The sequence below is a fragment of the Podarcis vaucheri genome, assembly GCF_965113315.1.
Source record: "Podarcis vaucheri genome assembly, chromosome: 5".
In the NCBI taxonomy this organism is placed as follows: Eukaryota; Metazoa; Chordata; class Lepidosauria; order Squamata; family Lacertidae; genus Podarcis; species Podarcis vaucheri.
In genome coordinates, this window is record NC_138763.1 from 3,357,359 (window position 1) to 3,379,912 (window position 22,554).

The 22,554-nt window shown below is 46.8% G+C and overlaps 1 long non-coding RNA gene across 1 annotated transcript in view; it reads left to right on the top strand.

The window, feature by feature from the left end:
- Positions 1-22,554, top strand: part of LOC309533407 — a 197,161-nt gene that overhangs the window by 6,751 nt on the left and 167,856 nt on the right. The window contains exon 2 of the long non-coding RNA XR_014220221.1: positions 19,537-19,724. This is a non-coding gene — a long non-coding RNA (uncharacterized lncRNA). The remainder of the gene's footprint in view (positions 1-19,536; positions 19,725-22,554) is intronic.

Sequence of the window (22,554 nt, forward strand, 5' to 3'; positions counted from 1 at the left end):
GCCAAACGTTTGAACTTTTGGATGCTTGCCTGCCCATAAAAAGGGGTGAATTGGGACAGAGGGGCAGTTCTTGTGCCTGAAACATCTGCTGAGAAATGTCTGATCCCTGCGCCTGTCTTCCCCGTCTGTAAAATGGGACAAGTGTACTTCATGTTGCCGTTTAAAGGTTTTGCCAGCAGCAAGCAACTGCTTAATAGTTGGGGGAACATTTTCACTACTTAACTTTTGGTGTGGGCAGGGGGCAACAGAACGGGGAATTGGGGAAGGTCCAACAGCCCCAAATGGTGATGCTTCTCAGTAAATAAAAAAGTTTACCTCCAGTTTCTGCAGCACCACAGAATCATAGAATCTTAGAGCTGGAAGGAACCCCAAGGATCATTTAGTCCAGCCCCAGCTAAAGCATCCAGGACAGAGTCCACCACATCACAAGCGAGTCTGTTCCCCTGTTCTGCAGCTCTTACTGCCAGAAGGTTCTTCCTGATGTTTAGTCTGTATCTCCTTTCTTGTAACTTGAAGCCATGGGTTCGAGTCCTACCCTCCAGAGCAGGAGAAAACAAGCTTGCTCCGTCTTCCATGTGATAGCCCTCGAGATATTTGAAGATGGCTATCATATCTCCTCCTAGTCTTGTCTTTTCCAGGCTAACATATGCAGCTCCTTCAACTGTTCTTCATCAGGCATGGTTTCCAGATCATCTTGGTTGCCCTCCTCTGCACATGTTCCAGGTTCCTAAATTGTGGTGCCCAGAACTGGACACTGGACTCCAAGTGTACTCTGACCAAGGCAGAATAGAGCTTCACTATCGCTTCCCTTGACCATACAGCATGCAGAGGCTGTGATTCTACTTGTGCCACCATGAAAAAGAAGACCATCAGAATGGTTTGGTGGCAGCAAGAGATGGAGGAGAAGTTCAGTTTGGCTTTTTAATGCAAGCTACCCAGTTTCCACTTCCTGAAATAATCTGCAGACCTTAAGTCAGTTATCTTTTGAGATTCGCACTTCTCCAAATTTTGTAATGCAGTTGCCCAACCCCAAAAAAGGGGTTCAAAAATGCATGTGTGCATTTGAGATGTCTAGTGCACAATAGACTTTCATTTTGCATACAGAGTTTGTGCTTGATGTGTACATTAAGAACCAATATATCTACAATGAGGTTAAAAGAATGTTTAAGATATCTTAAAAAACACACACCAGAGGCTTTTCTCTCGGGGATACTAGGCCCTGAAATACCAAAAAATGCAAGGGAAATATTCTTGTACGCCACAGTGGCTGCAAGAATATTGATAGCTATGAAGTGGAAGGGTGATAGAATACTGACAAAGCTGGACAGGCAGAATAAATTGTTGGAATATGCTGATTTGGCGAAATTAACAGAAAAACTGCGAGACCACACTGAACAAACTTTTATTAGGAAATGGGGCATGTACAAAAGTATCTCAAGGATTGTTGTGATAACATAAAGTCTGTGGCAGCTCTTGAATAACTTCTGTGAGATATTGGATGAGTATTAAAAAGCATAATATATATGGAACTTAACAAAAGAAAATTGAAATAAATAGTGCAATACGTAAAACAATGTTTAGAGGCTTGAGGGTTTGGCGGGAAGTCATTAGAATCTTAAGAAGAATGTGATATAATGTAACAAACACTAATCTCTTTTCCCTTTCCCCCCTTTTTGTTATACATTACTTTGTTTCCTCCCCTAATTTCAATAAAGCATTTTTTTTAAAAAAAAGAACCAATACATCAGTAAAAATAACCAAAAATAATGCTTTATTACATAGCAGGAAATTGTGTGCGTTAGACCAAAAATGAATTGAATACTGTGAAAATAAACTCACTAAAATGCTGAGAAATCTTCATGAGGACTTGTTATTGTTATGCTAGCTGATGGAGAAATATGGCAAACTGAATTTAAGACTGGGGAGGAAATAGGAAAAAACGAAAAATGAAATTGATAGAAGTCCCGGTCATACATTGCTTGTGTGAAGAAGCTAAGCACATAGGAAGAGCTGTGGGACTGTACAACTCCTCCGTGGTCATGTTGCGCACAGTTGTCTGAGAAAAAAAGCTTATGTTCTTAAAAAGGGTCAGGAAGAATCAATTTTTATTTCCCCAACCAAAAAAAAAAAAGGTGGAATGTGTAGTATTTGACAGCAGATGAAAAGGAAGTCAGAATAAACTGTTAGTGAAGAACAGGGATTTGATTTGGTTTGCATTTAAAGGCAAATTTACCTCATAATGCGCTTTCCAAAATGATACATTGGCCGAAAGAAGGCCATTCCCGCAATGTATTTTTTGCCAGGCAGTTCTCTGACCAAGTAATGTACACAGAAATGCATATAATAGGGTAAAGCACACATTTTAAAAAATGCATATATTCATGAAAAAGCACCCCCAAGATGCATTATAATGGGGAAAATTGATATGGGGGAAAATCTGCACATTCGGCAAAATGTGTGCATTTATAGAAATTTGCACTGAAATGCCTATTTTTTAAAAAAAACATATGCAAATTGATATGGAGAATTGAAGATAAGGTTGGGAAAATGAGAAACTGAGAGAAGCCAAGACAGAGAGATTCACCCACCCTTAGTGATGAAAGCCAGAGTGAGTTTAGGACTTGTGCCACAGATGTTTGGCAGCCTTGATAATGTGAACAAACTCAATATGATGCTCCCTCCCTCCAAGTTATTCCAATGTTCGGCACAGCTGCTTCTCTGGCAGATTGCATGTTTTGTACGCCCCCCCCCTCTTGCCTTTGCCCACCACCCTATTCCTGCACACTGCTGGTGGGTGCTGCTCCTGGGTCCTAAATGGGCGCAGCTGGCAGTCAAGAGCAGTGCCTTGCGCTTGGTGCCAGTGTAATCCATGGCATGTGCATAATTCATGGCTCCAGTTAGCATGGTGGCTTTTTGTTGTTGTTGCAGCCGCAGACTGGAGACCAGAGTGGGCGAGGTTGGCATCATCAGGAGATTTTGCTCCCAAATGTTCCCAAGAATGCTGAGATGAAGAGAAACTCTTCTTTGCCAGTCATGAGAACCAGCAAGCCCCAAAGTTGGCATGGTTCCATGTTCTGGGCTCCACAGCTCACACAGAGCTCTGCCCAAACCTAACTGCCACACAGAAGTTAGTTGCAGCTGGGGAGAGAAGGGTTAATGCTGTCCTTTGCATGTCATGAGAACATAAGAACATGAAAAGAGCACTCCTGGATCAGGCCAAAGCCCCTCCTGTGAGATGCCTCTGAGTAGTCTGCAAGCAAGAGATCAGCGCAACAGCACTCTTTGCACCTGTGGTTCCCTGGTATTCAGAAGCACTACAGAGGTGGAACTCGTCTGGCGATAGCTTTTGAGCACATGACACGGATCCTGCCCTGCCTGCTCAGCCTGCCAGTGACCTTCCAGGCCCAATTCAAAGCACAATGGTACCTCGGTTTTCCAATGTAATCCATTCCGAAAGACTGTTTGAATTCCGAAACATCTGAAAACCGAGGCGCAAAGGGTGGTCTGCAAATCTAACAGAGAAAATTGGGAAGAATAGCATATACAGATGTACCTAGGCTCCTGAAGGCCTTGAGAGTCGAACATTACAGCTCCCGTATGATCGAAAACTGGAATTGAGTGTTCCGGTTTTTGAACATTTTTTTGGAAGCTGAACGTCCGGTGTGGCTTCCGCTATTGTTTCCGGCGCGCCTGTGCAATCGGAAACCAATCAGAAGCCGCGCCTTGGTTATTGAACATTTTGGAAATCAAACAGACTTCTGGAATGGATTCCGTTTGACTTCCGAGGTGTGTTCAAAAATGGAAGCATTTACTTCCAGGTTTACGGAGTTCGAGTTCTGAAATGTTCTGGCGGCTTCCAGCAAAATATAAAAAATAATAAAATGTCAGACATTAAAAACTTCCCTGAAGAGGGCTGCCTTCAGATGTCTTCTAAAAGTCAGACAGCTCTTTATCTCCTTGACATCTGATGGGAGGGCGTTCCACAGGGCGGGTGCCACCACCGAGAAGGCCCTCTGCCTGGTTCCCTGTAACTTGACTAATCCCAATGAGGGAACCGCCAGAAGGCCCTCGGTGCTGGACCTCGGTGTCCGGGCAGAATGCTGGGGGTGGAGACACTCCTTCAGGTATACAGGGCCAAGGCCATTTAGGGCTTTAACGGCTAGTACCAACACTGAATTGAGATAAGAAACATACTGGAAGCCAATGCAGATCTTTTAGGACTGGTGTGTTATATGGCCCCAGTGACTGCTACCAGCTACCAGTCTAGCTGCCACATTCTGGATTGTTGTACTTCCTGTTGGAGGAGGGCACGCCATTTTCCAGGGAGCTGGTTAAACATCTCCCTTGGGGCAGGCAGAGGCCACTCCCAGTATCCCACTGGAGCCTTCCCCTGGGTCATTTGAATCCACTGGTTCAGGCCCCACCCCCTGGAGCCACAGAAAACAAACATGCTCTGTCTTGCATGCAACAACCCAGTGTGGTGTAGTGGTTAAGAGTGGTAGCCTCGTAATCTGGGGAACCGGGTTCGCATCTCCGCTCCTCCACCTGCAGCTGCTGGGTGACCTTGGGCCAGTCACACTTCTTTGAAGTCTCTCAGCCCCACTCACCTCACAGAGTGTTTGTTGTGGGGGAGGAAGGGAAAGGAGAATGTTAGCCACTTTGAGACTCCTTAGGGTAGTGATAAAGCGGGATATCAAATCCAAACTCTTCTTCTTCTTCTGAGATTTGAAGATGGCCAGTAGTCCAGGAGAAATCTTTGAACAGGCATTCTTCCACAGTCTACACACTTGTCAACACAGCTTACGTTTCAAGTGAAAGGCAACTTGAATAACCTGAATCTCACAAGAATGCACCTCCTTGGAAGAAGAATGGCCTGAGATGTAGGTTCTTTGTAGCATCAATAGTTGCTGGGATAGGTAAAGGTACCCCTGCCCATATGGGCCAGTCGTGTCCGACTCTAGGGTTGTGCGCCCATCTCACTTAAGAGGCCGGGGGCCAGCACTGTCCGGAGACACTTCTGGGTCACGTGGCCAGCGTGACGAAGCTGCTCTGGCGAGCCGGCACCAACGCAGCACACGGAAACGCCGTTTACCTTCCCGCTAGGAAGTGGTACCTATTTATCTACTTACACTTAGGGGTGCTTTCGAACTGCTAGGTGGGCAGGAGCTGGGACCGAAAGACAGGAGCTCACCCCGCCGCGGGGATTCGAACCGCCGACCATGCGATTGGCAAGCCTAGTCGCTGAGGTTTTACCCACAGCGCCACCCGCATCCCATGTTGCTGGGATAAGTAGTGTCTAATTGGCCGGGGAGGGGAATTATTGATGTAATACAGAGCCTTTTGTTCTTCGTACTCCTTGTGCCTCTGATGATTTCAGTTTCAGGTTTACGTTTCTGTACATTTTGCAAGTTACATGTGTCACGCCTCTTGATATCTCTCTCTCGTTTCTTACGATGGTGCTCTCCACTAATCCTCTAATCTGTGTTTTATCAAAAACATCCAGATGTTATCATTTTTTTTCTTGTGAATGTAACACTCCGTCCCAGCCTTGGCTCAGCTCAGTTAAGATTTTATGTGTTTGTCTCAGCAAGTTCTGTTTTGTTATTTGGGTAATATGGATTAATTTTTAATTATTATTTTTTTTGAAAAAAGAGTAGTCAGGAGACCCAGCCTGCTTCTTATTTTGTGTTGTAGCTAAATTTATAGACTGCTTTCCCCAACTGGGCCCTCAGGGCTGCTTACAATAATACCACTGTAAACTGGGTATGACAACACCGTAAAACAACCCATTAAAAGAACATGGAAGACATGTGTGGTTTTTTGCAGGTCTCCAAACAGTCCAAGGTCTTAAGAAGCCTGGCAGAATAACAGCAGAGCCCCTTTAAATATCGCCATGGAATGTGTTGCTTGCAAGGGGGGGAAATAGGTATAAAAGGAGAATTCCTGGATGCCAATATCCAAATTTGGGGCAAGTACTCTTTGGTGAGAGAACCCCACCATAGAATTAAAATTACAAATTATGCAGCAAAGTAACGCCTGGAAATATAGGCTGTTAGACCTTTAAAATATGCCCTTCTGAGATCCTTCCACAGTTCCTCTCTTCCCCTAGCATAGAAGAAGACCAAACATTTGTTAAGCTTAAAATGGTTTACTTACAAACTCTTCAAAGGCTGGATTCATGTGCTTTTCCATACAGCATTCAGAAAAAGTTGCTTAGGCAGTACAACTTGGTTTAGTTACAGCGGTGAAAGTTCCTAAATTATCGGTATAGGAACTCAAGAGTGGCTTGCGAGAACCACGTGGTCTGAGCTGGAGCAACTGAGCTTCTCAGGTAGACTGGAGGTTGAATAGTAGGCTTCATTGCCCATTTCCTCCCAAAGTGATCTAAGCCTGGCAGGACAGCTTACTCTATGGCCTTAACCCCTTCATTGGACTTCAGCATGTTGGTTGGATGAGGCTGGTTGTCTCACAGAATGGACCCAGCAAAGGACTTTGCTTGCTTGCTAGCAGATGGTTTAGCTTGGAGAAGAGAGGTTGATGGAACCCAAAATGACACCTCTCTTGCAGTGTGGCCCTGTGGCTTACTTTGCTGAGGGCAGTTCCCAGTTCAAAGTCTTTAAGAGGACATAAGAACATGTGAAGAGCCGTTTGAGGAGAACAGTGGCCCATGCAGTCCAGCACCCTGTTCTCACAGTGGCCAACCGGCAATGCAAAACAGGCAAGCAGAATTTGAGCACAATTGTCCTCTCCCGTTCCGTGACTTCCAGCAACGAGGATTCAGAAGCACTGAGAACTCCAACTGTGGAAGCAGAACACAGTCATCCTGGCTAGTGGCCACCAACAACCCTCTCCATCTCCATGAATTTGTCTACTTTGATCAGGAGTTTGATTCTGGTGAAGGTTCAAGCAGGTTGTCAGAGAAGTGTCTCACCCCTGTGATACCAGTCAGGCACCTCCGATAGGGTCGATGCAGCTGCTGGTTCCTTCTATCAGTATGGAGCCTCCTCCAGGAGAGTAAGTTGGATACTTAACTGGCACCTCTGGCACCAAGCACATTGAAACCAAGCCCACAGGACCAACCCACTAGCAGATGTGCCCATTTGCTTGCCTAGAGCACAAACAACTGTTGTTTTCCATGCCTAGGCCCTATACGACCTAGGACCCCCGTACCTACAGGACCACCTCTCCTGGTATGTCCCACAGAGGATCTTACGGTCTTCAAACAAAAACATCTTGGAGGTCCTGGGCCACAGGGAGGTTAGGCTGGCCTCAACCAGAGCCAGGGCTTTTTCGGCCGTTGTGAACGCTCTGTCACAAGAGATTGGGGCCCTGTGGGACTTGACATCTTTCCGTAGGGTCTGCAAGACGGAGCTGTTCCACCAGGCCTTTGGCCAAGGCACAGTCTGACCCCCTCTCTCCTTCTGTAATCCTCTTAGAACTCTAGCCCAATGGTTGCCATTGAATTGATTTTAGAAGGAATTGATTTTAGAATGTATTTCAATTAATTGTTTGTGATTTTATGTAAACTGTGTTACTTTTACTGTTGTTAGCTGCTCTGAGCCCGGCTTCAGCTGGGGAGGGTGTGATATAAATAAAATATCATCATCATCATCATCATCAACCTCTTTTAAAGCCATCCAAGTTGGCAGCCATCACTGCCTGCTGTGGGAGGGAGTTCCATAGTTTACCTAAGCTCTGTGTGAAGAAAGATTTCCCTCATTGCAACCTGAGTCTGAGCACAGCCTCTTCCTTAAAGGTTCTCTGTTTCACAGGCTGCCTGGTGTCACTCTAGTTTAAAGATGAAGCACCTGATAAGGATTATGGTGTCTTATTAGACCGCAAGCTTAACATGAGCCAACAGCGTGATGCAGCAGCAAACTCATGCTAATGTTATTCTAGGTTGCATCAACAGAAGTCCTGATCAAAGGAAGTCATAGTATCGCTCTATTCTACCTTGGTCAGACCACACCTAAAATACTGTGTCTAGTTCAGGGCACCACCATTTCAGAAGGATATGGACTAGGTGACCCTCGGGGTCCCTTTCAACTCTACAGTTCTATGATTCTATAAGGAATGGCAGGAGGGGCCTGGAAAATGCAGAGTCAGCAGGAACACCAACCTCCCACCCCACCCCGGTCACAGCTCCCCCCACGATGGCCTGATAGATTACATTTCTATTTAAATCACAGCAATTATTTTAAAATTCACACCTATATGTATGAATGGAGACATGTAAAGGTTATGCAAATCCATGTCTTCTTTTGCCATCCGTTTTGGTTATGCAGTTGCGTGCTGAGGTCCCCCAAAACCCCTACCCCAATAACTCACACATCACACATAATTTTTGTTTAAGGTTTTTGGCATACTTTTGGCCACAACTTTATTTTCATACAAATTGAGAGTGGTTGCTTAGGCATTGGTTATGACTATCTGTCCCCCCCGCCTTGGGGACAGCGCTGACTCCCGTGAGTCAGCGTGTGGAGGAACAAGACCAGGGACAGCTGGGACTGCGACACAGACCCTCAGCTATTCCCTGCTTGTTCCTTGGGAACTTACACGGCCCGCACCCTGCTCCAAGGGTTTGGACGAAGGGATGGTAAGCCCCAGAATTCCTTTAACGGAATTCCCAGCAGCAGCAGCATTGGAGGGGCAGGCACAGCCAATCCATACCCCTCCACCAACCAATTTAACCAATGCCTAACCGCCAACCTTACAAGTTGTGACGATTTGCTAAGCAGTAGGCAAAACCCAAAAGGCACACACTAATCAGCCAATTGGAAAAATTCCTACTGGGCCCCCGCACCAAGGCGAACGACCCCATGACAGGCAGAGCAAGGTCAAGGCGCAAGCCCAAGCAAGGGAGGGCGGGCGGGAGATCCGATGTCCACAGCGAAAGAGAAAGAGAAAGCTGTGGACCTTGCTTAAATAACCACTGATCCCACCCCTAAATTGGCAACATCAAATTTACCCCAGTAACACCATCCTCCAATCTGCTCCAGGCCCCTTGAATCTAATACTGCCTGGCAACCAAGTGGAGTTTTGTTCGGCCCCATCCGCAACACGTGCTCTCTTTTAGTGAGAACACGCTTTGCGTGCTGAGGTCCCCCAAAACCCCTACCCCAATAACTCACACATCACACATAATTTTTGTTTAAGGTTTTTGGCATACTTTTGGCCACAACTTTATTTTCATACAAATTGAGAGTGGTTGCTTAGGCATTGGTTATGACTATCTGTCCCCCCCGCCTTGGGGACAGCGCTGACTCCCGTGAGTCAGCGTGTGGAGGAACAAGACCAGGGACAGCTGGGACTGCGACACAGACCCTCAGCTATTCCCTGCTTGTTCCTTGGGAACTTACACGGCCCGCACCCTGCTCCAAGGGTTTGGACGAAGGGATGGTAAGCCCCAGAATTCCTTTAACGGAATTCCCAGCAGCAGCAGCATTGGAGGGGCAGGCACAGCCAATCCATACCCCTCCACCAACCAATTTAACCAATGCCTAACCGCCACAGAGCCTTAGCTCACCGCCAAACCACTCACAAATGCAACCCTTCCTTCAATCCCAAAGCAACCATAGCCAACCAGGTGTCGTTCCCTATAGGGGAAATATTCACCCTAAAGCTGGCAGCAGCCTTGAAGGTAATCACAGGGTGCAAAATCATGGAACCACCTGAAGCAAAGCCTATTTTACTTTATTATTTTAATTATTATTTTATTTTATTTTATTTTACACTTCCTTATTAACATGCTTCCCGGCCTCTTTGGTGGTAGTTTGTCTAGGCACTGGTTCCTGACTAGCTGCACCTGACCTCAGCAGGGCAGCACTGACGACTGGGCCCCACCATATCGTCAGTACCAGCAACATTGTGGGGGAGCAATGAATCCCAAGGCAATCGCATCCCGCCAGGTGTCGTTCCCCATAGGGGAAAGATGCACCCCCCATCTGCCCCAAAGAGGGGAACAGTCTTGAAGAAAATAGCAGGGTGCAATATCACAGAACCACCTAAAGCAAGGACCTATTTTATTTTATTTGTTATTTTATTTTATATGTTATTTTATTTTATTTGATTTACTTGATTTATTTTATTTTCCACCGCCATATTAACATGCTTTCTGGCCTGCTCGGTGGTAGTTTGTCTAGGCATTGGTTCCCGACTAGCTGCACCTGACCTCAGCAGGGCAGCACTGACGACTGGGCCCCACCATATCGTCAGTAAACAGCGTGGGGGAGCAATGAACCAGGATCAGACTCAAGCTCACCCCAAATGCTCCCAGGGACTCTTGCGTGGCCCTACCCCTCGAAAGGGGTTGACAAAGCATGGCAAATCCTTGGTTTCCTTTAATGGAATATCTTTGCGCATTGGAGGGGACAGGTGCTCCAACCCCCCCTCCAGACCACCTTGAACCAAATGCCTTAAATTATTTTGAGTCCAGGGAGAGCTGCCATCAACTCAATCCAAGCCCTCTTGCATGCAGGAATGCAAACTTATGCTGGAGGAAGACAGCAAACATTCTCGCCCAGCTGTACCACCAGCACTGCGGGAGGACCTGCACAGGTCACACTCGACCGCACCAAAGGAAGGACCTCCTCCCAAAGCATTCCCCATCTGGACATCCAGTATATGTCCACATGGGCAGGAAGACTGAGATGGCGCCCCAGTCCAGACTTGTCAGCGCGCTTGCCAGCCCAGTGTACAATGCTATGGCCCAAATGTGCACCGCTGCTCCTATGAGAAAAGGAAATAACAGACAAGCATCAGCACAGACATCATTGTGACACTTCCTGATATAACCCTTGTCAGCGTCAGACTTCCAATGACCCGTATTCACAATCCTGTCTACAGACAGGCCCCCAGTGTGCAGCCGTTGCAGCAGCCCTATTCGGAAGGAATGAGGCGTGTTCAGTGGTAGGCAAGCCGCAGGCCGTAATAACTGGTGCACGACGTAAGCACATTAATGCCTGGCTAACGGGAACCCATTTTCATGCACTAGGAGTGGGCCAGCCCCCAGGGGAATGAAAAGCCAATTTTTTCTGGTATCCATAACCGTGCAAGGGCCCTCCTCATCTGTAATGGGAAGCCTGATTGTGGCACTCCTGCCCACTAAGTCTGTTTTAGAGTTCCCAACTCTAATGACAAGCTCCAAAGCAGATAAGGAAAAGTCCTGAAGCAATAAGCCTCCAGACTCTCAGCCCTGTGCTGGCTCCAACAACCATTTCCCCAACCCTCAGTGCCCAAAATGCAATGGAATACTGAAAGGAGTCTCGCCTTGATCTTTTACCAGCAGACAAGTTTTAACTTGTTGCAGATCCTGCCTAGGTAAAATTGACCGACTTCCTGCCCACTGTCCTATGAGGTTGGAGCCTATTCCAACCTTCCAAGGCCCTGCACATTACAAACTTTATGCAAGGGTCTCTGAAAAATAAAGCTTCAGTATAACAGACATTGCAGCGGACTGAATTCTTATAGTTATAACAGGACGCCCAATCTGCGGCAGGTGGACCAAATACTGCAGGATCTGCTCAGAGGATGGGGGCCAGTTCATCTGAATGGCCGAGGACTGCCAGCTTAAGGCTAAGAAATCCATCCAGGCCTTCCCATAAGAGCTAAAAGCAGAAGGGGAAATGGAAGCTGCTGCTCTCTGTAATTACTAATTGTTGTCAAAATGCCACAGGTGGTCTGGAAAAGTCTGGCAATAGCTGAGTCTGGAGCCCAGGATCTGAAGCGCTCCATCTGAAAATGGGATAGAGTGTCAGAGACATCATTAGAGGATCCCGTAATCAGGAGAGCAGAAAGCACAATAGTAAACCTTAAGCGGTGCAGCTCAAAAGCATGAGCGGAGGGGCGGAGACTCTGCTGGAGCGTGAGAACTGTTTAGCCAAGACGCTCACCACTACCTGGTTATCAGACCAAAAGCAGATCCGATGGTCACTGAACTCCTCGGGCCACATGTGAACTGCTACTACAATGGGGAAAACTCAAAAGTTAGGTCACATGATTGCCTCACCATACCGGGCTTGAGGCCATGGCTTTGCACACCAGCAGCCCCTGAAATAAAAAACCAAAGGGCAAAGATCCAGCAGCATCAGCATGAACCTGAAAATTCCCTGTGCAAGTATCCTGCCATGGCCAACTACTATTGCATACATATAGGAATTGCAACCATTGCATGAGATCCCATTGCATGAGAAAGGTAAGGGGACCTCAGGCCGCAGGCAGCCTGGCCTAGTGGGAAGGGAAGGGGCGGCCTGGGGCAACCACTCTGCATGCAAGATTAATTAAGTGACCCAGCAAGATCGGATCTGATGAAGCATCACTTGCTACAGAGGAAGTATTACAAAATAACTTCCTTCAAGGCAGACAGCTTCTCCATACGCAAGTGGTATGTTTTAGCAACGATATCCAACTGGATCCCTAAATAAAATGGGAATATGGGCAAAAAGTATTGAGGTATTGCTTGCCAGCTTCCAGCCCTGCTTGGGCAGGGGGCATCTTGTGCTGCCATCATAATACGTAAATTTACAGGGCCGACGCTGGCCAGAACCGCTAAAAAAAAAAAAAGTCCCGACAAAACTGCCGCCGTGCCAGCTTCCTTTTCAGACACACACTGTGCAATGCAAAAACACACTCCGTGCGGTGCTCACACAATCCATGCAATGCAACTATACTCCGTGCGATGCAGCTACACACTCCGTTCAATGCAACTACACACTCAGTGCAAAAAAAAAAACACTCCGTGCAATGCAAAAACGCACTCCATGCAATGCAACTACCCTCCATGCAATGCAACTACCCACTCTGTGCAATGCAACTACACACTCCATGCAATGCAACTACACACTTCATGCAATGCAACTACACACTCCGTTCAATGCAACTACACACTCCGTGCAATGCAAAAACGCACTCCGTGCAATGCAAAAACGCACTCCATGCAATGCAACTACCCTCCATGCAATGCAACTACCCACTCTGTGCAATGCAACTACCCTCCATGCAATGCAACTACACACTCCGTGCACTGCACACACCCTCTGTTCAATGCAACTACACACTCCGTGCAATGCACTCTCTGTGCAATGCAAAAAAAAAAAAAAAACCAAACCACACACACTCTGTGCAAATGCCACTACACCCTCCGTGCAATGCACACACACTCTGTGCAATGCACTCACACCCTCTGTGCAATGCGCACAACCTCTGTGCAATGCAAATGCAAATCTCTCACGCAATGCAATGCAAATGCAGCCCGTGCAGCGCTGTGCCCTGTAACGCACAGAGCAAACTGCAGTGCGGGCACACAAAGGTGCTTTCTCCCGCTTGCATATTGCAAACGTGGCGCCTGTTACATCCCTCGCAGTGAGGGAACCACCAAAAGGCCCTCGACACTGGACCTAAGTGTCCAGGTAGAGCAATGGGGGAGCATGCAGCTGTCCCATATAGGGACCAATCCTGCAACCTAGGCATTACCGGCACTATGCGCTGACCAGCTGAGTTATCCAGGATGATCCCTAAAGACCCGGGACAGCCTCACCCTGACCCCTGTAGAGGTCCAAGGTGATGTCTGAATCATGATCCCTGCTCCTCTTTGCCCTCCTCCTGGATTGCAGCCTTCGAAGATGCTTTCTTCTGGAAGAAGACACCTGGGGCGTCCACAAGTCATCCCCTGCAGGAGAGGCAAGCTCTTGAGGCATTTGCAAAAGCCCAGTCATAGTCCGCAAAAACTAAACAATGTAAGGAACTGGTGAAACCAATGCTTCATGGACCACATGGGGACACTATTCAGGCCGGAAACGCTTCCAGGCCATCGAATTCTAGGGCAAAGCCCTAGGATCACCTGCCAGGCCAGGCATAAATGTTTCCAGTGAAATAGCAGAGTTGAAGCAGCCCACAGCTTGTCCAGGTACCCCTGCTTGCCCTTTTAGAGGGAAGCACCCCTTCAAGAAACCCAAAGTTCTTTTATGGACCGAACTACCCAGCAACAGAATAGCCCAAAAGGAGCAGTTTGTTTTGTTTTGTTATAACAATGGCTAAGAGGGGGATATGAACCCTGTCTCCCAGGTCCTAGTCCTACACTTTAGCCACTAAACCACAATGGCTCGCCTCTAAAATGGCAGTCGCCACTATCAGGGCAAAACAAACTTAAAGAAAATAAACTTGTTCAGAAACAGCATAGTTCAAGAGCATATACAGAGTGCTCATAGTCATTGGAGGCACAGAGAGCCTCTGCCGCCCTCTGATATACATTAGCAGCAACTGAGCCTGCAAGCAGGTACATTCTTATAGAGAGGTCAGAGACTTAACAATTAACTGCTACCTGTAGCATACTTAGGCTCGGAAGTTATGCCCAGGCCAAATAGGGCTCCATGCCTCTGCTCTTGAGAATCTTAGTCTCATAGCAATATTAAAGGAACTCAAAATAGTGCTCCCGCCCAAGGCTAGATTAAAATTTGGCCAACAGCGCTGCACACACCCAAATAAAGCCAACCTTCGGGGGTGCTGTAAACGAAAGTGATTCCAGCTAAGCTGGGAACAGCCCTGACTAGCCCCACAATTTACAACAGGAGAAATGGGGGAAACCTTTTTGCGAAAGAAAGGCAAGCCACAGATACAGGGAGAATCTTCCCACAGGGCAGGGTAAGGGGTGGGGTGGGAAATTGAACAGGAAAAAGGGGAATTAAATTATTTAAGGGACTAAAGAGGATTAAAAGAAGGGGGAAATAAAGAAATGTAACCAGACAATGAGAAGTTTGCATCACTGTCCTCCAGACAGTCCAAGTGCTCCATGTGATCCGATGTCCACAGCGAAAGAGAAAGAGAAAGCTGTGGACCTTGCTTAAATAACCACTGATCCCACCCCTAAATTGGCAACATCAAATTTACCCCAGTAACACCATCCTCCAATCTGCTCCAGGCCCCTTGAATCTAATACTGCCTGGCAACCAAGTGGAGTTTTGTTCGGCCCCATCCGCAACACGTGCTCTCTTTTAGTGAGAACACGCTTTGCCCCTTTTTGGGGGGCAACGCAGAAGTGACTGGCCTCTAGCAGAAGGTGAAGTCGGGTGGTCTTATTTTGCAGTTCATGTTCTCTTTTTTCATTGTCTTGTCTCCTTCCTTTTCCACACACGTCTGCTTATCTAGTTGGTAAGCCTGTGTGCAAGATCCTATCGTTCTCTGCCTTGCTGTGAAATACAGTGGTGCCTCGCAAGACGAAAAGAATCCGTTCTGTGATTCTCTTCGTCTAGCGTTTTTTTTCGTCTTGCGAAGCAAGCCCATTGAAGGATTAGCAGATTAGCGCTATTAGCACTATTAGAGGCTTTTAGAGGCTTTTAGTGGCTTATCTGCTGATCGGATCAGCTGATAAGCGGCTTAGCGGCTTAGAAAAGGGGGGGGAAGGGGGAAAAAACCCAGCAGGAACTCTCAAGACATTGTCATCTTGCGAAGCAAGCCCATAGGAGATTCGTTTTGCGAAGCACCTCCAAAACGGAAAACTCTTCCATCTAGTGAGTTTTCCGTCTTGCGAGGCATTCGTCTTGCGGGGCACCACTGTATAGGGACATGGGAATGTGTGTTATACTGAGTCAGACCGCAGGCCTCTCTATCTCAGCTGCTGTGACCCTGATGGAGAAATCCTCTTCAGAGGAGCACTTCCAGGACAAACACTGCGGGAGAACACATAGTGTCAGGGGACAGCGAGACAGAGGAAGGACTTTGAGGGGTTAGGGCACCCTAGATGCCTTGGCCTCCTTGCAAGACACAGAAGACCCTGGCTCAGAATCACTTCCAGCTTTTGAGTCTCCTGGCCATAGCAAATGCCATGGGGAAAGCACCACAGACTGTATTTTCCCGTGTATAACATGCCCCCGTGTATAAGATGACCCCTACTTTGGGGGGACTCCAAATTAAGGAAATGGGGGGAGATTGCCCAGAGATTGCCGCAGCCACCAATCACCCGCCCAATCACAGCTGACAATCCCCTGCTCGCGGCTGCCACAAATCACCCCCCCTTGCACTATCTGTGAATAAGACGGCCCCCTATAAACATATTTTGATTTCTTTTTAAAAAAACAACAAGAAATGCTTTCCTCACCTTTTTCTGCTGCAAATTGAGGGGGAACCTTGCTTTCACGTAATGCCACAGCTGATGTTAAGCAGCTGGCAAAATCTGTATCGGTTAAAGACGTTATGTCTTTAAGCAAGAAGCATCTCTCATCCGGCTTCAAGTTGCAGCTCTGAGTTGAGAGTGGCAGCTATTTCTCCTACACATTTTGCAACAATTTCAACTTTACCAGTATAGATTGAGTCTCTTGATTCAAGTCAACCTTGCTGTAACGGATAAATTGAGACTGTCGTGTTTCCCAAAATCCAACAGACAGCACTCTGGGTGCGATGGCAATTGCATGCTTGATTGTTCGTTATATGAACACCCTATAGGTGGTATTAGAGCTATGATGTGCCATAAATGACCCACCTTATTTTTATGGTTGGAAGTAGTTTTAAATTACTTTTATGTTGTGTTTTAATGCTGCAGGGGCACCAACTATAGGGGGCCCTGGGGGCCCGAGCACCCACACAAAAAATTGTTGTAGCCCCCACACTGCAGGGCCCCCGACACGACTTCCAGTGCCTCGTGAAGCGCTGGAGGTCACGTCCCAGGCCTCACAAGACCTCGGAGATGCTGTACGAGGCTTTGCGAGGTCTCGGAAACCTGACTTCTGGTGCCACCACAGAAAAGGCCCATTCCCATGTCGCCATCCTCCAGACCTCTCCTGGAGGGGGCACAATAAGCATTTTAAGGTAAATCTCTCCTAATAATCACATTTTTGTATGCAGTTTTGGTTAAGATACACATCTTCACGGGGAATCCCTCCTACTATAACGCATTTCTCCATGGTGTTTTCACTAATGTGGTCCTTTTGGTACCCTTTCCCTCCAACTTCATGTTTTTGTAAACCTCGGTTGGAGAACTGCATTGCAAAATTCAGATTTGTGCAAATCTCAAAGGATGTCTGTTTCGGTTTTCCTATTGTTTTGGAAATCTGATTTGGCTTTAAATGCAAACCGAAGGTAGCTTCTCCCCCATCCCTCCTGTTCACCCAGAGTCTGCTTAAAAACCTCTAATGAAGAAGACAATTCACCACCTCCTGAGGCAGTCTGTTCCACTGTTAAACAGCTTGTACCATCAGTGTGTGTGTGTGTGTAGCATTCAAAAATAAGCTCTTTAACCTAGAATTTGAATCCCAACCCTTCAACTTTGGGGCTCCAATCCCACCGGCCTTAGTTTCCCCATGTTTCCAAAGTGAAGATGACATAAAATAGGATTTGACAGCTCATAATTGATTTGGCTTCCCACCCACCCTTTCAGTTTGAATGTCCCACACAGTATCTGTTACTCCTACCTGGACAATTCACTAGCTCTTAAAAAGCCCTTAGCTAATACCCTCTCACGAATACTACTGATCTACTACAATGAGTGAATCATTCCTGGGTGTGTAAAAGGACAGCTTCGCCATGCACAAGGAAACAGGTGCAAACACCTTTGAGGGATGTTAGAGCTCCAGCATGGTGAGAGAATATTTGCACAGCAGTTTTGGGTGCCAGCTGGCAAGCTGTTCCTATAATTCATCCGCAAAGTTGCAGTGCAGCCAGGGAGCAGGCAAGCTGTACTCCAGCAGAAATTGTGGGAATTTCCATTGTGGAGGCCGATACAAAAGGAAGATTGTCAAGGTACTTCTTCCGCTTTGTACGCAGCCTGCGAGTCTTACCACAAAAGAGAAAGCACTGCAAAGTGGCGTGGGCTCAGCAATTCGCCAAAGGCGAACAGTGCGAGACAACATCTTGATTTCCATCCCTATACTGATCTCCTTCTACGCACCCAGAGTTCCACCGGCAGTACCAGTGGCAGACCTACATTTGGGGGCCCCTGAAGCCTGAACTGTTATGGGGTCACCTTTGCAATCATCATCATCAGGGTCTGGGTAACCCCTGTCATCGTCTTCAGTGGGGTTCTTCAATGAAAGATCACCACAAATTCTTTTAAAGAAATTAACTACTACATGTCAGATTTTGATTAGAATTGCTGTACTGGATTATCTCACATATCAAAGTCATTGGTGTGAATAAAAAAATTCCTGTGCCTCATTTTTGGGGAGGTTATGGGAGGGTGAAAATTGGGGAAATGCTATATACATGCATGAATAAAATTGCTTCTGGGCCTCTCCAGAATTATTAAGCTTACGCTTCATAAGTTTTATAGTCGATCTGGCCCTCAGCTGAGTCTACTTTCTCTTCACCCCTGTGTCAGAGAATGCCACTACCTGTCCCTTAAGATCAGGAGTGGAGTCCCACTCCACTCGTTCTGCCTGGACGCTGAGGTCCAGCACCAAGGGCCTTCTGGCAGTTCCCTCATTGCAAGAAGCAAAGCTACAGGGGACCAGGCAGAGGGCTTTCTCGGTGGTGGCACCCGCCCTGTGGAACGCCCTCCCATCAGATGTCAAAGAGATAAACAACTACCTGACATTCAGAAGACATCCTAAGGCAGCCCTGTTCAGGGAAGTTTTTAATGTATGACATATTAGTGTATTTTTGGTTTTTGTGGAAGCCGCCCAGAGTGGCTGGGGAAACCCAGCCAGATGGGCGGGGTACAAATAATAATAATAATAATAATAATAATAATAATAATAATAATAATAATATACTAGTGAGCTGTGGAGTTGGAAGAGACCCAGAGCTATTTCTAGTCCAACTCTCTGCAACAAAGTTGGTGAGATTTGTGGCTCATCTTTCTCTGTGGTTGCCCCAAATCCTGCAAAAACATGGTTGCGCTACCACAGCTTAACAGCATGGATTTCCCACAAAGTTTGCAGATAGATAGATACCGTATTTTTCGCTCTATAACACACACCCGACCATAACACCCACATAGTTTTTAGAGGAGGAAAACAAGAAAAAAAAATATTCTAAATGAAACAGTGGGTGTATGATTTTTGTGGTTCATGCTGTGGCCACAGACATGTGATCTGACGGTGAGTTTGGGGTAGCCCAATCCAAAAATCCTGAGGATCCATGTGGATCCATGCTTTGTAACCATGTTTTTGCACCATTGTGGCCCCAGGCAACAGTGGGTGCGTGATTTTTTTGGTGCAGGCTGTAACCATGGATCCTCTGCTCACGACTGCAGCAGATCCCCACCCCCCGTCATCCGTAGGCATTCACTCCATAACACGCACAGACATTTCCCCTTACTTTCTAGGAGGGAAAAAAGTGAGTGTTATGGTGCAAAAAATACAGTAGATGGTGTGTCCAGGGTTGTAAAGACTGCGGAGAGAATAACTGGGTGCACTCTTCCCACCTTAGATCAAATCTATGCTTCCAGGTGTCATAAGAAAGCTGCAGAGATAGCGCAGGATATTGCGCACCCCGGAAATGATCTCTTTCAGCTTCTGCCTTCTGGAAGAAGGTCCAGGGTTATAAAGATTAGGACTAGCCGCCTGAGAAGCAGTTTCTACCCAAATGCGATTTTGGTTTTAAACGCAGTGTAAGGTAGTCTGTATGGGAGTATATTATATTTAATTATGGGGTATCAGAGTTTTTTAGGGGGCTAACCAGGTGGGGATAGCTGGGATAGCAGGCTTGTTGGTTTCTGAATGTCTGATGTAGATTTTTTCAATTTCATTGTTCTGTATGGGACAATGACAATAAAGATTATCGTATCGTATCATATGGTATCGTTTAATATGGTGCTATTTTGATCGTGCTGATTTTAGGTAGATTGTTTTATTGTACGTATTATGTTGGTGTTTATTATCTGCTTCTGACGTCTATTATCAGCCTATGTCTTGATAATTGGAGAGAATATACCTTTCTTAAGTAAACAGAGCTAAATTAGCTTGGATTAGGTGTGCCAAAGTATACTGACCCTGTTCAGCATGGATCGAAAGAGGGAGAAACTTTTATCAGGGAGCTGATGGAAGGATGGGCAAGAAAAACTGATGGAATATGCTGAAATGGCAAAGTTAGCTGCAAAGCTTAGAGACAAGGACAATAGAGATTTTAAAAGAGACTGGGAACCATTTATGTTGTACCTACAGAAAAACTGTAAAGATGTAGACTCACTAGCAGGGTTTGCGTAAACATTTACAATTAACAACAAAGAAATCAAGATGTAAAAATTGGAAAATAATAAAGTGCCAGAGGAAATGCAAAAATCAGTAGGGTATAAAAATGTGAAGAATATAATAACATTTAAGTTAAAGACTGCATATTAAGGTAAAATAAAACAAGGAGGGGAAATAAACATTCAAAGAACCAGAAAAGGAAGTTGAGGGAAGTTGTGCGGGGGATGGGGGTTGGGGATTTATATTCTGTTTCATTTTTGAGATATTCTTGATTGTGATGATGATAGAATTTGTAAAACTCAATGAAAAATTATTCGAAAGAGGAAGGATGGGCTGGGAACCTGGGCAGCTGAAACGCCACTTGCCCCCCTGTGGACCTGTCTGTTCCCTTGAGACCATCATTGCACCAGGTGATCCTGCCAACAATGACCACAGGCAGTGGTGACTGCAGGTATGAACGTAATAACGCAATAAGAGACTCTGGATCAGGCTAGTGACCCGTCTAGTCTAGCATCCTGTTTGCGATGGCCTGGGACTTGGGTTCGGACTCAGAACCAGGGGAGTCTCAGTCTGCACCAGATCCTTTGCCTCAGTCATCACCTGAACCAAGTCTGGGGCCTGATCCTGAAGAGTCCCAGTCTGCACAGGTTCCCCTGCAACAAGCACCAGCTGGGCCGAGTCAGGGGCCTGATCCTGCCCTGGCTCCAGATGCGGGGATGACCTCCTTGCCTCCAGCTGGGCCATCACTTACAGCTGCTCCACTACCGGTTGGGTCAGGGGAGGCTGAGGTGGCCCTTGGGTCTACTAACCCACCGACGTCTCCCAAGCTGCAGAGACTGAGGTCTGAGAGAAGGAGAGACCTGAGGACTCGCAGGAGGAGTGCTTGTCTTCGGGCGAAACAGGGAGGTGAGTCACTGGGGGATCAGGACCGGCCGTTACCCCGACAAAGATAAAAGGCTGTCGGACCCCGCCCTAGGTTGAGGGAGCAACATTGCTGTATGCCAGATCCTGCCTGAGATCCTGTACCTGTCCTTGCCTAGTTTCCTGCCTCGTGTCCTGCCTTGGCCCTGTCAGACTGACTACTAGCAGAACCTTCGGACTCTGGACCAGTCCTGGACCATGTTTCATGGCTTATCCCTGGGCCCAGCACGCTGTTCTCACAGTGATCAACCAGATGCCCCAATGGCAAACCTGCAAGCAGGATTCAGCCCTCTCTCCTCCTGTGGCTTCCAGCACCTGAGTCTGGTCTGCTTTGTTTAGTTGTTGTTTAGTCATCTTAGTCGTGTTCGACTTTCATGACCCCATGAACCAGAGCAAGCCTTGGAAACTCTCACTTTCTTCTCAAAGCTTCTCCTTTTTTATGTCCATGAGGTTCTCTTGGCAAAATACTGGAGTGGTTTGCCAGTTCCTTCTCCAGGTGGGTCACATCTAGTCTAAACGCTTGGCTATGACCTGTCAGTCTTGGGTGGCCCTGCACAGTATAGCTCACAGCTTCTTGGAGTAATTCAAGCCGCTTCGCCACAACAAGGCAGTGATCCATGAAGATCTGCTTTACACCAGCTTAACTCAAGCCAAGGGAGCTTTGACTGGCTTCCCAGCCAGAGGATTGCTCCCTAGGTTAGGCATTACTAACTGAAGTCCATTGATTCAAATAAGTCTGGTCTGAGTAAAGACTCAGCCAGGTACAACTCAATGGATAGAAGGAACGTTGAAGTAAAGTCCAAGCACCTACCTGAGCAAAACTCTGTGCAAGGTTTCTATCCTCTTCTTCCTCTTTGGCGATCACTCGTAGCCAAGTAAGATTGTCTTCCATGAACACGGTTTTAACAATGAGTCCGTAAGTGACTGTGGAGGCCAATTCTGGATCCACACGTCCTTCCAAAGTGGGGACATAGGTTTCCGGGCGAGAGTTGATCATGGTGAGGGTTTGCCAAGCGTGCCTTCCTCTTAGCACGTTTCTCCTTTACGTCCTGAGTTCGAGTGTCTTCAAAGCCCATGACACCTTTGGTAAAGACTGTTCTCCAACTGGAGCGCTCGCAGGCCAGTGTTTCCCAGTTGTTGGTGTTTATACTACATTTTTTTAGATTTGCCTTGAGACAGTCTTTAAACCTCTTTTGTTGACCACCAGCATTACGCTTTCCATTTTTAAGTTGGGAATAGAGTTGTTGCTTTGGAGGACAATAATCAGGCAGCCGCACAACGTGACCAGTCCAACGAAGTTGGTGTTGAAGAATCATCACTTTGACACTGGTGATCTTTGCTTCTTCCAGGATGCTGGCATTAGTTTGCCTGTCTTCTCAAGCAATGTGTAAAAATTTTCAGAGACACCGTTGATGGAACCTTTCAAGGAGCTGGAGATGGTGTTTCTATCCAATGTCTTCTTGCACCACTAAATCTCCTACCGCAGCATAGTAGAGACAGCCACAATGTTAGATAA